This window comes from Corylus avellana, chromosome 2 (genome assembly GCF_965113065.1).
Source record: "Corylus avellana chromosome 2, dhCorAvel1.hap1.2, whole genome shotgun sequence".
NCBI classification, from domain to species: Eukaryota; Viridiplantae; Streptophyta; class Magnoliopsida; order Fagales; family Betulaceae; genus Corylus; species Corylus avellana.
In genome coordinates, this window is record NC_142491.1 from 2,664,960 (window position 1) to 2,682,070 (window position 17,111).

The following is a 17,111-nucleotide window of genomic DNA, read 5'->3' on the forward strand; positions in this document are numbered from 1 at the left end:
CCAAACCTTTTAAAGAAACAACATTTTAAATTGTTTGTTGGCTTCCATATTCAAAAATAAAAGTTCATGAATGTCAACAATATTATCTCCAAATGACAAGGATTGGTCCAGTCCAATTTGCAATATTCACAAAGCAGAGGATAACTAGTCAAGAATGAAGAATAGAAACATATCTTCTCAAACTTAAAACCCAATTTTCTTGGTCAATTATGAGAAAATACAATCAAACATGAAAAAGTTATGAAATAAGAGAGATATCTTAAATCAAACAAACATTTATTTGTTACACAAAAATATTAAGCATCTTTACACTATCAAATATATATGAGAAAACTAATTTCCTCCTTCATCAAGGATATAATAAATGAAAAGACTTGCATATAAATTAATTTGCATTTAAAGTTGAGATGATTGACTTGATTCATTTGATTCGTTTGAATTCTCACCACCATCTTTTATGGTACTCTCTAATGATGATAGGAAAGGCTTGGAAGGTATTTGTAGGCATTCAACTTCTCCTTCAAGCATTTGTACGACTTTGTTCATTGAAGGGCGATCACTAGGCTTCATCTGAATACACCATAATGCAACAATGATCACCTTCTTGCCTATTTTCTTTTCTTCCTCTGTGGCATCTTCAATTTCCACGTCATTTCCGTCGTGCACTTGGTCATAGACCCAAGTAGGGAAGCATATTTGGCTCGAGTGTTCTGCAAATGCATTAAAGTTCTTTCTTCTACTGGCCATTTCCATCAACAACATTCCAAAACTATAAACATCAGCTTTGTATGAAACGCCTCCAATGTTTTTGTAGAACAACTCAGGAGCCATGTATCCCAATGTCCTTCTTGCAGCAGTCAGAGAAACAATGCTGTCATTTGTTGGATACAATTTTGCTAGTCCAAAGTCAGAAACCTTAGGAGTAAAATTCTCATCAAGAAGAATGTTGTGAGGCTTGATATCAAAGTGTAAAATCTGCATATCACATCCTTGATGTAAGTATTCAATCCCACGAGCCACTCCTAGAGCTATATTATACATTTGATTATAGCTTAGGAGCGTGCATACTTCTGGAGAAAATATGTATTTATTCAAGGAGCCATTAGGCATGAACTCATATACAAGAGCCCGTTTTGATCCTTCAACGCAAAAACCAATGAGTTGCACTACATTAACATGGTGAATCCTTCCAATGGTTGCAACTTCACTTATAAAATCTTGCCCATTAGCTTTGGACTTGTCTAACATCTTTATGGCCACAAAACGGCTACTTTGAAGCGTTCCTTTAAATACAGTGCCATAACCTCCTTTGCCCAATTTGTCCTTGAAACTTTCGGTAATCTTCTTAATTTCAGAATAAGAGTACCTTATTGGCATGAGGTTATTGTGACTCTGTAGAAATTCTTCAACAACATCATACATTGATAAATGCCTCCTCTGCCATTTATATATCAAGAATGCAATCACAAATGGAGTCCCCAATATCATTTTCGGTCCTTGAAATAGTCCTGTGGATGAACATCACCAAAATAAGTTGTAAGCCGGCACATGTTATAACCCATTTAATTTTCCTTTTAGACAATTGTTAAGTACAATACTTGTTATAATTTTAAGGTAATAATTAATATTTTCATTTTGGCCGCAAGTTTAATTCATGCTTTATAGTGTGAAGAATAATATGCTAAAAAAGAAAAATATTAAAGAAGATCAAAGGAGAGAAGGTTCTTACCGTAATCTATGATCAAGTATGTCAGTAATTTGATTGGAAGATCTGCAAGAAATATGAAAAAAAATTAATTAATTAATAAAATTGCATAAACAAATTTAACCATTTCTATGTCATTGTGTCATTTGAGATTGAAACCACACCTAGGTAATATAGCGGATCAAAATCTGGTGCATTATCTGGTCCATAAATTACTGTGTTGGCAAAGAAAAGAATAACGTGCATCAGTGTTTAGAAACATAAAATTAAAACTTAGCATTTCTTTTGTCGTAAATTTTTAATGTAAACATTAATTAGTAATAACATCACATTGCAAGAAAATCAAAAATCAAAAGAAAAGGTTCTTACAGGAGGAAATTGGTAGGCTTGCTATTTCCGCAATCCCTACAACATGAAGAAAAAAAAAAAAACAATAATTAATCGGAAAGGTGACTCGAATAATTTTAAAAGTCTATGACCAAGTAAAATTGCATAAACAACTTTCCACTAGGGCCATGCTTAACAATAAAGATAAATAACTCTATAAACTTCTAGATTTCAAACTATAATTTTATTATCAATGTTCACTCCTTCCTCATCCTCCTAAAGTTATTAATTGAGTCAAGGTCCCCCAAACTACTAAAAATGGTCAATATTATCTCAATAATAAAAATACCCTTCATATATATAAAAAAATAAAATAATAAAAGAAAAGAAAAGAAAAAAGAAAAGAAAAAAAAAAAAGGAAAAAGAAAGAAAGAAAGAAGGTTTCCGGCCATAGGGTGGTTCTGCCACGGGCTCATACGTACAATTTGTCTCTTCGTTTGTATCTAAACGAGGTGGGCAAGGAGAAAGCAATCATGGGCATGGTTAGGGGCTGCATCAAGACCCTTACATGCAGCGGGAAGCTTACTAGAAATTCAAAAACCAACACTAAACCTATCGAACACGTCTCTATTTATGAGTCTGTTTGAGATTGCGATTTTAAAAAGTGCGATTAAAAATAATGATTTTAAAATGTGCTATTTGAAAACATAATTTTTAAAAACGCAGTTAAAACGAATGGCAAAATCGTAGTTTGGCCTTTAAAAAATCGTAGTTTAGCCATAAAAATTGTGTTTTCAAAAAAATATCTCGTTACTTGCGATTTGAAAACGCAAATTTTATGCGTAAATCAATTTTTTCAAATCGTAATTTTTTAAAAATACAATGTTAGACAATCTATTTTCTACAATTTAGTTTAAAATCGCAATTATTGTCTATGAAAATGCCAAACGCACCCTACACCAATCTCGCCTACACCTTGGGCCTCCCACCGGTAAAAGTAAAACACATACTCTCTCAATTCTCCTAGATCCACTTGATCTCAAAAAATTAGGCAAAAGTGACCAATGGTGATGACCCACTATCACAGCCAACTTCCCAAGACATGCATGCTTTCCAATTATTGGATCTTAATTAAACTACTTGGTAGTATTATAATATTGACTAATTTATTTTGTGTGTGTGCAGGATTAAGGGAATAGGGTTAAAGCTAGTGCACCGTGATGGGAGATAAAGCCAGGGGCGGAGAAAAGAGTTGGATGAAAAGAGTGAAGAAGACGATGACAAGATGACATTTACCAAACGCACCGTTTAAATTACTTTTCTAGTTTTCTTTGTTGGACTGTGTGGACCACGCTGGCATGCAGTAAGGCTAAGTCCCTTCTTTCCTTTAACGCTTTGGTGGGCTTAGAAAATAAAAAACAATGTGTAGTACTGGGCCAACTTTAAAAACAAAAGTCTATATAGTTAAAAATAAAAAATAAAAAACGTTAGTCCAAACTACTTTCTTTTTTTTTTTTGTTTTCCCTCGAAATCAATCCTCCCTGTATAGAAGCACAACACATCATAGTCTAAAATAAATAAATAAATAAAAAAAACCCACAAAAAACAGGCCTAAAGTATAGGTTTCATAGATAAAAGCATTTACAATGAGCTTTTTATATTTAGATTTTCTTTTAGAATCTAACAAAACTCATGAAAATACTAATTTAATAATCTCACTTCTCTACTTTATATTTAACTCTTGTCATAGATGCTCTCAAAATTCCAAGAGATACTCCCTACATTCCAAGAGCCAAAAAATTAAAGTTAAATAATTTTTAAGCTTATTTTTTACCCTTCTCTCTCTTGATTGGTTTAAAACTAATAAAATAATAATATTTAACTAAGGTAGAAAAAGATACAGAGTGTTTAATGTTTGACTCATTTTAAAATTGCAATTTAGAATTCTACGAAATTTTAAAGTCGTTCTTTTAGTCTGTCAATTTTTTTTTTTTTTCTTTAAGCCTTCAACAGTTCGGATCAATTGCTTTTTGACAATTTCCTTTTCCTAAAATATTTTAAGTATATAATCAAACTTTAATATTGATTAAGTTTTTATATTTATATTGCTCAATTGGATTAATTATTTATGAATATATATAATTTTTGTTACAGATTTTAATTGTATGAAATATGTAATTGTAGTTACCTAAGAATATGAAGAATAACAATGATTTCATTGACCTCCAATCAAATTCTAAATGAGCTCGTATCGAAATAGATTTGGCAAATCTATTAGTAGATGCTTTCTTTTAAAAAAAATTATGATTAATAGAGAGTAAATTTGAAGAGCTTGACAACATAAATTGTATTTTACATTTTTTTTTTTTCATTGGCAAACAACCTCATTGGACCATTACTATATAATAACCTGAAACTATAGCAAGATTTAATAGATGTGAGAAAAAAAGTAAAAATATTTGATATACAAATGTAAAAAAAAATTATTTTGTAGTAATTTTTGTTATTTAAATAATAAAAAAGTAATTACTGTAATGTAAAAAGTAAAAATATAAAATGGCCTCCCAAACTACTAGTCATTTGCAATTTAGCCCCACAATGTTCAAAATGTAATAAAGTAGCCCCCTAAACTACTAACCTGTTGCAATTAGGCCACTCCGTTAGTCAACACCGTCAAAATGGATGGAAAAGTAAACAACGTTATTTTGTTGATGTAAAGTTACTAAAATGCCCTTTTAGGAAAAATAAATAAATTAAAAAAAAATGTCCACTAAACGTTGTCGTTTTGCTTTCAAAAAAAACCTTTGCACGACAACCATATCAGACTTCTGTCCAGCAGTTTCTCACTTCGTCTTCTTCATCCGGAACCCCTCCAGGCTCCAGTTCGTCACTTCCCTTCTCCACGCAGCTGCCCAACCTTCATTTAACACATGCAGAGAGAGAGAGGGGGAGGGAGAATCAGAAGAGAGTGGTGGTGACTTTGATGATGGTTGAAGATGAACTGTAGCAGAGAAAATGGAGACAGCCAAAACTTTCCTTACAGACAAAGCGCTCTCTCTCTCTCTCTCTCTCTATCTCTCCCTTTTTAAATGGGCCCAGCAATCCTACCCCAACTGTCACGTATTCTTCCACTGTTAGCCAACAACATTGTAAAGCTTTCTCCTTTCTCTTTCACCACGGCATCACCATTTTTCTCAGTCTTTAATGGCTGCCTAATAGTAGAAATTCTGCATAAAAAACTAATGGGTCGGTGTTAGATAAGCATTTGGGACCTCTCTTTTTGGCTGTCACAAAGAATGTCAAAGATAACCACATGGAAAAAGTCTTTGTTTTCGTCAGGTTTTTTGCTGAATCTGCAGAAAACTCATCTTGATGTTTTGGAAAGCTCGATTTTTTTTTTTTTTTCTCCTGGGTTCCTTAGTGGTGAATTGGGGTCTTTCTTGGTGCTTGAAGCTTTGAGATTTGGTGGGGTATTGGGAAAAAGCTTTGGATTCTGACTCCGAAATTTGGAAAACGAGTAATTTTGGTGTTTCAGGGCCTATATTTTTGGGCGTCTTCCATGGTACATTAGAGAGAATTGGAATTTTTACTTTTCACACCATCTCTTGATGTTTTAGCGACTGAAGCATTTGCACTGAGTGAAGATTTTAAACAGGTTTGGGTAAAGAGAGAATGTGCAAATTACCAGAATCATCAGTCCAACTGCGTTAGAAACCCTCAAAGTTGACGAGCGGTGAGTCGGAGAGGAGAAGGTTAACTGAAGGCTGGGCAGCTGTGAGGAGAAGGGAAGTGATGAACTAGAGGGGTTCCTGATGAAGAAGACGAAGTGAGAAACTGCTGGACGGAAGTCTCATATGGTTGTCGTGCAAGGGTTTTTCTTCGAAAGCAAAACGACAATGTTTAGTGAGCTTTTATTTTTAATTTGATTTTTTTTCCCTAAAAAGGGCATTTTAGTAACTTTACCTTAACAAAACGACATCATTTTTACTCTTCCATTTATTTTGACGGTACTAACTAACGAAGTGGCCTAATTGTAACGGGTTGGTAGTTTAGGGGGCTACTTTATTACATTTTGAACATTGAAGGGCTAAATTGCAAATGACTGGTAGTTTGACGGGTCATTTTATATTTTTTCCGAATATTTAATAGTTGAATTTATTTTATTTATAGTAATTGGCACTTCCAATAATGGCAGGGTCAAATTCCAAGCTTTTTTTTTTTTTTTTCTTATATTATTTGTTTTGCTCTGCAGTCCACTCCCAGTCTCCGTGCATGACCTGCAAAACGGCAGCTTTTTTTAATTTAACATTTTGCCATTCAATTTAACGTGCCAAACAATTCTTATTTATTTTTATTTTTTTAAAAGAAAAAAAAAAAGTTAACCTCTTTTTAAAATTATTGTCAAAAATTTTATTAATTTTTCTTTAAAAGAAAAAAAAATTCAAAACCCATTTTTACTTTATATCACATTAATTACTTCCTATTTCTATTAAAAAAAAAAAATCTAGAATAAAACTCCAAATTTTCTTGATGGAAATCACATGAAACTCATTTGTCGAGTAGATAAACAGATAGTTTAAAATTTATTTCGAAAAATAAACTTTATATGGAAAAAAGAAATGATAAAAAAAAAAAAAAAAAAAATCTCTCAACCATACAGATAAAATTGCTAGACAATAAATTATTGGAAATCCCAATCATGCTTTATGACTTGAATTGGTATTTGGAGGGTTTCGGTGGCTCAAATTGTTTTTAAAATTATTAAAGAAAAATACGTCTCTTTTATTTATTTATTAATTTATATCATAGCACTGTTTTTATTTTAAGCACGAATGTTTTTTGGTACATGTTTATGTTTTTATTCTGTCTGTTTTTACTTTACAAAAACGCGCGCACATATACAGAAACTATATGTATTTATGTGCTTATCTATAAGTTGGGATCCGAAAAAAAAAAAATCATAGTTCCTATATAATAAAGAAATATGACAAAAGATATTTTGATTTCAATAATTGTTATATGAATAATGTTATTTACTAAACTATTATATGATTATCATACAATTTAATGATGTTAGCCCTTTGGACTAGCACTTGTAGAAAATAAAAATAAAAAATAAAAAGACTAATTTTCAGTGCAACGTTTGTATAGCAGTCTACTATATATATACTGTAACACCTCAAAAAAGTTAGTCACACGTTGAAAAAATGGATTGTTTACATTCAATAAATTATAAAGGTGCTAGAATTAGCATACTCTCTAGTTCATTTGAATTAAAGAATAACTAGTTAGTTATATTAAATGTGTATTTTTGTTCAATCAAAAAGTAAAATGACAAAAATACCTTTCAAATATAACTAATTAGATATTTTTCAATTTATTTGAACCGGAAATAATCATGTTCCGAGGTGTTATGAGTGTTAAGTTTTACATTGATTATTTATAAGTAATTATAAAAAGCTCAAATTGTAACTTAATTACATATAGATAAATTACACTTTTATTCCTCAAACTATCAACCAATTTGTAATTTGATCTCTAAAACTCAAACCTATAAACTACCAAAATGTTTGGGCACGATATTGGTGCTCTGGCTCTAAGTCAAGTATTGGCCTTAATTTCTTGTATGTTTTACTTAGTTTTATTATCTCCATCTTCTCAACCTTCCGTATACTTCTTGATTAGGACCCATTCAATTATTTGTTAAATTGCATGGCTTTTCTATTACTTGTACCTCAAGGCTCCGTTTTGATTGCTTGGGAAAGAGATAAAACACAAATTGCCATTGAATTTGAATAAATCTCCAAGAAGATATGCTCTACTGATTTGGATTTGTTGTCCAGGTTACTGGAAAGATCATGAAGGTTGTAGAGAATTTTGATTTCTCTAGGAAAGGCTGCCTTGGGTTTGTTTTATGTATCTGTTATTAAATAGAAACGTTAGAAACTGTATTTTTATTCTACAATGCCGATGTGAAAAAGTAAACACGTTCTGGGCCTCCCGAGGCCGACCCATTTCGCATACCCACGACCACCAGTCCATAACATCGATGTTTGATGTATACAGAGGCGGAGTTACGAAGAAGCTGATTCAGTTGAGTGCAAGAAGCCTCAAATCCTCGCGTTGAACTTTGCTTGGAGCGAGACTCCAGAAAAGAGTGAGCATAATACTATTGCAAACAGAGTCGTATGATATTTCCAAGGATTACGTAGGAAGAAAACCTTCTTGTGTACGGATTCTCAGCAATTTATTATTCCAATTCTTAGTAAGAAAGTTCTTATAAAGCCCATCAGTCCAAAAATAGGTTCATAGACAAGTGAGCTTGGTAAGAATTTTTGGCTCGAAATTACCGAGAAAAGTGAGCTTATTAAGAATTCTCTCATATTTATTACTTAAATTGTAAGCAGTTCATCTAGGGGAGTAAACCGAGGTTGAGTGAGCTTTTCTTGTTGGGCTCGGCTCATTTAAATTTTACTCAAACTCAAAGACGAGCCAAAAAATTAAGTCCAACTTTGAGCTCATAATAAGTCGGGTCGAGCCGAGCTCTTATATTTAATTTAATTTAATGTTTTATATTATAAATTTAAACTTCAAGTACTCTTAAATAACTAAAGAAATCAGCTTGTATATGAGCATTTGCTTAGCTTGACTAGCCGAATATGGAGCCTGAGTCAATACTACAAGGCACTTGGTTTCGAAGAGAGGATATGCATCATTTTATAATAAAAGGATGCTATTAGGAAAAAAAAAATCATAATAATTAATCAATTTTTAATATTAATATGAGCAACTATGTGAACTACCAATTCGAACCTTATACGAGATGCTCATGAACCTAACCGAGTTGAGCAGAGCTTGCTTCGTTTAATATTCGAGCCAGTATTTGTGTTCACGAAACATCTCATTTAATAATCGAGTCGAGAACGAGCAAAGCCCGAGCTCACTCGTGAGGGCTTCGCTCACTTAACACACCTAAGTCCATCTGTCCAAAAAATGGATGGACAGCTCAAAATTAGGCAAATAAGTAAGCTTCGTAAGAATTCTCCCATATTTATTACCAAAATTATAAGCAGTCTATTTGTCCAAAAAAGCGACGGACTGCTCAAAAATAAGCAAACAAGTGAGCTTCCTAACAATTCTCCCATATTTATTACCTAAATTGTAAGTAGATCATTTGTCCAAAAAGGGGCTGGATGGCTCAAAATGGACAAAGTTTTCTTCAAAACTGGGTTGGAAGAATTTTTTCTAATTCAATTTATAAAAATGACATGTATCATATGAACATGTGATGCACATATTTTTTTAATAGCAGATAAGAGAGCTTTGTAAGAATTTCCTCACATTTATGGCTTGAATGATAAGCAATTTCAACAATAAAAATTATTCGAACAACAAAATTGTTGGAAATTTTTGTCCACGTTTCCTCTCATACTTTTATTCTCACGTTTTAAGACATAACTTATTATGATTCATCTCAAATTTAATAATAATTTCAAAAATTGCATCTATAAAAATAAAAGTGCAATTGTAAGAATGTGTATTGCACTACTAAACAACCAAATTGACCATTACATTGTATTTGATAAAATAGGAATAAAATAATATATAGATAAATATACTTTGGCCTCCTTAACTACTCGTCATTTTTATTTTACCCCATAAACTGACCGCAACTGTGACACTTGGATATATCAAATTATCATTTTGTTGTAATTAAGCTATACTTTTGTCTTTTGTCCAAAAATACCCATATTTTCTTAAAAATTAAATTTTAATTAAAAACTAAAATCAAAAATCAAAATTTCTTGTAAACTCTTTTTATACTAATAGAACCTTAGTCTATGTATGTTAGTATTTAATCAAAATTTTTTTATTTTTATTTTTAAGAAAATAGGGATCTTTTTCAAAGAATGACAAAAAAGTAGCTTAATTATAATAAAATTGTAATTAAAATTGTAATTAGATGTATCTAAGGGTCACACCTATCAAATATCTAAGCGTCACACCTATCAAATATCTAATTTAATTTATCTAAGCGTCACACCTATCAAATATTTCTAGGACGTTTTTGAAAATAATTGATAATTGAAGTAGCCAAAGTATGTTTAACCCAATAATATAATATAAAGAAAATCTTTTCCAGAATAAAGAAAGACCTAGGAGACAAAACAAATTGTAAAGTCAGTTTAGAGATCCACGCCTTATATCTTTTAATTATTTAATTACTTTATTATATTGTAGTACAGTGGAAGAAATTATTAAGATGGTAAATAAAGTGTGCCAGACAAAAGACAACATGGTACGTGAGGTGTTAACAACATCCTTTAAACTTTTATGAATCTGCTCTAAATATAAAAAAAAAAAAAAAAAAAAAAAAAATTTAAAACCGAAACAAATGGACCCAGATTTATTTTCCAAGCCTATACCAAAACATTCATTCACTGTTTGCGTGTATCTGGACAACATAGGAATAAGTGGTGGGACATATAAAGAAAAAAAATCTATGCAAAAATAGACTGTTTTATAAGAGTAAAATAAATACATTAATGGGGTCACAATATTGTATGGTTTTTCAAAGAGAATCTTCATGTAGAATATTTCTGCATGTTATTGTACCGAGTACACCTACCCATTTGGTTGAATAAAAATCTCATTTTCTTTCAAAGCAGGTAATTAATAAATCCACTGGTTTCCAATTGAAAATCATTTTCAAATAAAAATCTCATCTTATTAAATAGTTCTTAGTTCGTCAATTCACCTGCTATGTTTTATGTTTTGAATTATTTGTTAATATATTCATTTTGAAAATAAAAAATAAAAATTTTACAAAGATAAGAACAAGCTATAAAGATAACAGTGAATTCAATATCACAAAGAAAAATGCTAACTTTCCAATTTTTACTCCCAAGTGTTTAGTTTCCGATGTAACAATGAAAACTATTATTATATTATAAACATGTTAATGATAATTTTTTTATTACTACATCATAAAACAAACACTTAGAAGTACTCACTTATAGCTTGTTTAGAATTACATTAGAAATTTTTAGAAAAATGTGTATTTTTAAGCTCTCCCAAAACGCATTTTTAAAGCAGAAAAGGCCAAATAAGTTTTTTTTTTTTATATAAAAAAAAAAATGTACCAAATAAACCATTTTTGCCTGAAACGATTTTTTTTATTTACTCCTTAAACTTAACTTTTTCTCTGTCACAATAATGCAAAGCATTATTGTCAATCAGCTAACTTTTTCACTTCAAGGTAAAACAAAAAAAACAAAAAAAATGCAAAGCATATATATATATATATATTTCGAATTGGCTGAGACCACGCCTAATAAAGCGGATATCACTAGTTCGAATCCCTTTCTTCTCGAGTACAACAAGTAAAAAAAAAAAAAAAAAAAAAAAAACTATTTTCATCACTTTAGCAACTGATCGAGAGATATTGGTTGAAACTAACACATAATTTACTATTTTTGTCTTCTTAATAATTAATGGATTCAAAGATTAGTTGGAACTGACACGTAATGGTTTCGATGGGATAACCATGAAATCTAAGAGTATGGAGATGAGAATGGTTACCAGTACAAAGCACAACAATCCATGTAGAAACAAGCTCTCTGATGGGTAAACCTCGTTGCAACTCTTTATATTGGTCTACTTTACAGCCAGGACAATTCTCATAGTAGTTCTTCTTCTTCAAAAGCCCCTCTCTGCAACCTTCTGCCATTGTTGATCCACCCCTGCAAAACTTCTTCAATCTTCAAACTGATCAACCCTTTTAACAATATGATGATTTTCTGCTCCCCAAACCTGTTCATCATCAACATTAATATGATTATTCTTATGATATATTGACAAATATAAAGGGAATTGAGCTGATGATCATCAGGTTACCATGCATGAAGAAGAGATGAATCAAGAGTTCTCAGAGGGTGATCTGAGTGAGTTAATGGGGGAAGAATTTAAACAAGAATGGAGAAAGATGTCGTTTTGTATGGCTCATCATGTCCATCTGGCATCATGGCATGCGTCATGAGACAGAGCAATGGGCATCAATAAAGAGAAACACGACAAAAAATGTTATTAATGCCGACATTGACGTTCATGTTCATAAATGGCGGAGGAACAAGAAAGAAAGAGAAGGACAACTAAAAAGGCTTGTTTGGTGTATTATTACATTTATAAAATTACAAAAAAAAAAAAAAAAACTGGCGGTCTACTACGCTGTCCAATGAACAAGAAAGAGAAAGGCAAATCAAACAGGTAACCGTAGAAATGACGTTTTATTGATTTGATTTTATATTAATACTGTGTCACGTGCATGATTGGATCAAGAGGAATAATAAGATGACTTAATATTAAAAATTAGTTTTTAATTTTTATTCCTTTTAGATATGTTATTTAACTCTCGGTTGATGTGTCATGATCAAACATGTTTATATTAAATTATAACCTTATAATTTTGTATTAAGTTTATCAATTCGGTAAAAAACCAATTATCTTAATACCATTACCACTTCCTACACAAAACAGAATACCTACTAATTTGCAGATTTGAAACAAATGTTCAGAGCATTTTTGACAATAGTAACTATTTTAATTATTCAAAATATTTTTTTTTTCTATTTTAATTACTATCTTTTTAATACAAGCTCAAATAAATTATGTGTTAAACTTTCTACATTTTTTAAAATAATATTTTTAAGAGAGAAAAAAAAATTTTTAAAAAGTTTTCAATTTTGGGAAAAGAAAGAAGTGCATAGAGAAATAAAATGACTCTCGTAAATAATGCCGCTACATGTAGTATTTTTTTTTTTTTCTAATCCAATAAAATATCTTCTTTTATTTTTTGGCTAATTGAATGTGGAGGGTTTTTTACAAATCTTATTAGTCATTTTAGATAAAAGTACCATTTAACCTTCTATTATGAGTGCTGTAATCCAATATGAGAGGTTTTTTATAAATCTGATTAATCATTTTATAAAAATAACATTTAACTCCTCTATCGTAAATACTCTTATAATTGCTTCCAGATTTCTTGAAAAGATAAGTTCGCACGTGGATAAAATGGCTTCATTGATGTGATCATGAAAAAGCTAGCTTCTAAGAAAAAAAATTATGCTTCTCATAAAAATTAAGGCTGAAATGGTAGGAAATGACATTTTTACCCAAACACATTTATTTATTTTTACGTGAAACACGTTTACTTTTTTCTCAAATGATAAAAATTAAAAAAAAAAAAAAAATAGGGTTGCCAGACGGCAATCATTTAAAAGTAGTCCTCACATAGTCACATGATGGGACTCAGCTCCCTCGAGACTCGAGAGGCGCCAAAAGCTTCTGCTTTTCATATTTTAAAGATTATAAAATAAATCCTCAAATTACAGCTGTCAAAACTCTTAAGAAATAATCTAATAAATTGTTAAATGTCATTCTAATTATACAGAGTTAAATACTCAAGATCCTCTAGAGTTTTTCAATTTTTTTTTTTTTTTTTTAGGTTTTATTTTTATCACAAGAGGTCCTTGTAGTTTTAATAATAGACTAAATTAGTCTTCCGTTAATTGACTTAACAGAATTTCACGTAGATCAATAAAAAAAAAAAAAAAAAGAAATCGGGAGTGGCCGAACCACCCCCTTGGCCATTTGGGGGTGGCTCACCCCCAATGGTGGTTGGGGGTGGCCCCCATGGAGCCTAGGGGGTGGCCGAAACCACCCCCAACCACCATTGGGGGTGGTTTCGGCCACCCCCTTGGTGCCCAGGGGGTGGCTCGGCCACCCCCGATTTTTTTTCTTTTCTTTTTTAATTTAAAAAAAAAAAATTAAGTGGGTGCCACGTGTCAACATGTGATTGATCCTCGTGGAATTCTGTTAAGTCAACTGACAGAGGACTAACTTGGTCTATTATCAAAACCACAGGGACCTCTTGTGATAAAAATGAAATCTCAGGGGGAAAAAAATAAAATTGTGAAACCTCAGGGACTAATTTAGTATTTAACCCTAATAAGTGAGAGGTATAGTCCAAAAATGGTAGCTCAATCGGACGTAAATCACGTCTTATAAAGTAGAGGTTATTAGTTCGAATTACCCCTCCCCATTTTTTAGTGTGGACATATCAAAAAATAAATAAATAATTAAGTGATATATATATATATATATATATATATATATATATATATATATATATTAAGGGAAATGCTCAATGTTGTCTTAGTCTTATGTGGATGTTTATTTTCTAAAAACCTAATGAGAAAAATAAGGTTTTTTTTTTTTTTTGGCCTTTTAAAATAATAACATTAACATGAAACCAAGAGAACAGTAGAATAACAAATAACATTTCTCTTTTTTAACATACTTAATAGAGTTATTAGGGCCGCGATTAACTCCTCTCTTCTTTTAACTTCTAGGTATTCTCTCTCAAACACATAAAAAGAGCCGTTAATCTCTCTTCTAACTTTTAATGCATCAAAGTAAAATGTTTGTTACTATAACAATTCAAGTGGACTATATATATATTATATATATATATATATAGCACATTAACTATAACAATTCACATGTGCTTTTGGTCAACATTGCATGTGCTTAAAAGAAGAAATTGTAAAATCAGTTAGCTTTATATGGTATTAAAATGAACTCAGATTATTAGAAAAAAAAAAAAAAAAATACTCAGATGTTAAGGAAATATGCCAAAAAATTCATTTTTGATAGTGTAATATGTTAGAGCCAATAAAATTGTAACACATATTTTATTTAAGTCAATGTCACACTAAAAATTTTGTTAATTCAATTGATAAAATTTGACTCTAAAAATAGTAAATTATTTTTTTGACATATCTTAAGGACCTCTGAATTCATTTTGATACCATTGGAAGTTAATTATAAATCAGGTAAACTGTATAGACTAACTTTGTATTTTTTTCCAAAAAAAAAAATCTGGTTCAAGTGGACTATATATATATATATATTTGAGAACCGACTGAACCAAATTGACGTCGGTTATTCTTTGAACACGTCAAAGCTTTGATAACCATAACAAGTTATTTAGGGAGGAAGCTAATTCAGCTCTTGGGTACCTCCAGCTGGCTTCCACGAAGATAAAATTAGATTTTCTATTCTTCACGTATATTTATTTTACTTATTTAATAATATTAACTTAACTTCTTTTAAGTTTTTTTATTTTTTTATTTTTTTTTGTTAGGAAAAACTTTTTATCAGGAACATCCCGATACCCCATTTTTACAGCCCCTAATTAATAACCAACATATAATCAAAAACATAAAAAGTATACAAAAATAATTTGGACCAAAATACACAATATTTTTAGGTGATAAAATTCATAAAGGGTTAACCTTCTACATCTAGGTTTTAGTTTTGAATACAAAAAGAGTTTTGAGGCATTAAAAACGGGTTTTAAAGCATTATAAACAAATTTTGGAGCATTAGAAACAGATTTTGAAGCATCCAGAGGGTCATGACATCGCCGGGATCCAAGCCGTCGAAGCACCGCCACAGACCCGCTGTGGGTCTGTAAACCCACGGTTGGGTTGCCGGCCTGACCTAGAATGGATCTGCCCATGACCCACGCTGAGTCACTGGGTCAAACCGGCGACCCAGCGACCCAGCGGGTCTCTAGCGATGTTTCGGCGGCCTGGATTCCAGCAATGCCTCGCCAGCTACTTTTTTTTTTTTTTTTTTTCTGGTGTGGTTGTTCTCATTTTCATTTTTTGTATTTTTTTAAATTGATAATGTGTCAGATGATAATTAGATGTTGTAAAGTGGGTGTTTTAAGGATGGACATGATAGTAGGGCCCTTTTTTTTTTAGCATTTAAGAGCTATTGTTATGGGTTTAGCCTAAAGTCTGTTAAATTAGGATTTTTGTTATTTAATAATGAGCTTAGCCCAAAAATCAGTCAATTTAGGGTTAAAGTTTATTTTACTGTGTTTATTTAAATACTCTTTGTACTCTTATGGAGATTACATTATGATTAAAGAAAAAATATGTTTTATTGAAAACATAATTGTTCTTTTTTTATTGGTAGTGAGACTCGACTAAAATTTCATTGTTGATCGGTGAGCTTTTGATCATCGTAGTTTATTTATCTTTTTATGTTATTCTTTATCTATTTTCAGTTGTTCTTCTTTCGTCCTACGTCATCTCCTTTGTGACTTGAACTCACAATATGGTATCTGACTCTGATATGAGATGATACAAATCTTTGATAAAAGTTACTCTTAAAAATGGACTTACAAAAAGAGAGTGTCATAAAACTTATATACACACGGATTTGGCTTACATGCTGTTATTAAAATAACAGCATGTATGCTGTAGTTTAATCAACGGTCAAGATTGAATTTTTCAAAATTTATCTTCATTTTCTCTCTCCTATTAAATCCTTCTAAAAGTAAGTTAACTTTAAGATTCAATCTTAACCGTTGATTAAACTACAGCATACATGCTGTTATTTTAATAACAGCATGTAAGCCGCCACAATTAAGATTAAACTTATATACATACGATGGTATAATCAAACACGAAGATCGTAACAACTCACATAATTGAAAGTTTCAAATATCTCGCCCACTCGCCCAAACAAATAACAACACATAAAAGGTGTCTCTTTTGGCCTTGCATTCACCCTAGTCTCCATTCTCCTCCATGATGGGAGGGTTGCTGTTTGGAAAAGATATGGACCACCATAATAATGATTTGTAATCCGGACCAACAAACAAGTTGCTCCTAAGAACAAAGAACCAAAAAAAAAAAAAAGTTGCTCCTAAGAACAAGAAAAAGGACAAAAGCAACAAGGAGGGTGGACCAATGAAATACCAAGAAGAGTAGAAAAGTATACGAGAAAGGATTAGGATCCCCTCTCATTATTGAGTGAATTGGAAAATCTCCTGCTTCCAATTCTGGCCATTCATGTTTATTCATTAGCCATACGATGTGACGTGTTTCACTTAAATTAAATAATAAAATATTAATTAATTTTTAAGAAATCAAAAACAGAAAAAGTTGGTGAGTAGGTAGCGGGTCTCTGCAGGGCTGTTTGGAATTTGGGCTTTGTTTGTTTT

General features: G+C 31.3%; 1 long non-coding RNA gene and 1 pseudogene across 1 annotated transcript; both read right to left on the bottom strand.

The window, feature by feature from the left end:
* Positions 1–233: 233 nt before the first annotated feature.
* On the bottom strand, positions 234–1,488 carry LOC132167729 (rust resistance kinase Lr10 pseudogene; annotated as a pseudogene).
* Positions 1,489–6,258: 4,770 nt separating this feature from the next.
* On the bottom strand, positions 6,259–12,049 carry LOC132168062 (uncharacterized). The gene is made up of 3 exons (XR_009438752.2): positions 11,930–12,049; positions 11,615–11,845; positions 6,259–6,309 (listed from the first exon to the last, which is right to left on the bottom strand). It is a non-coding gene; the product is annotated as an uncharacterized LOC132168062 (long non-coding RNA).
* Between the last annotated feature and the right edge of the window lie 5,062 nt (positions 12,050–17,111).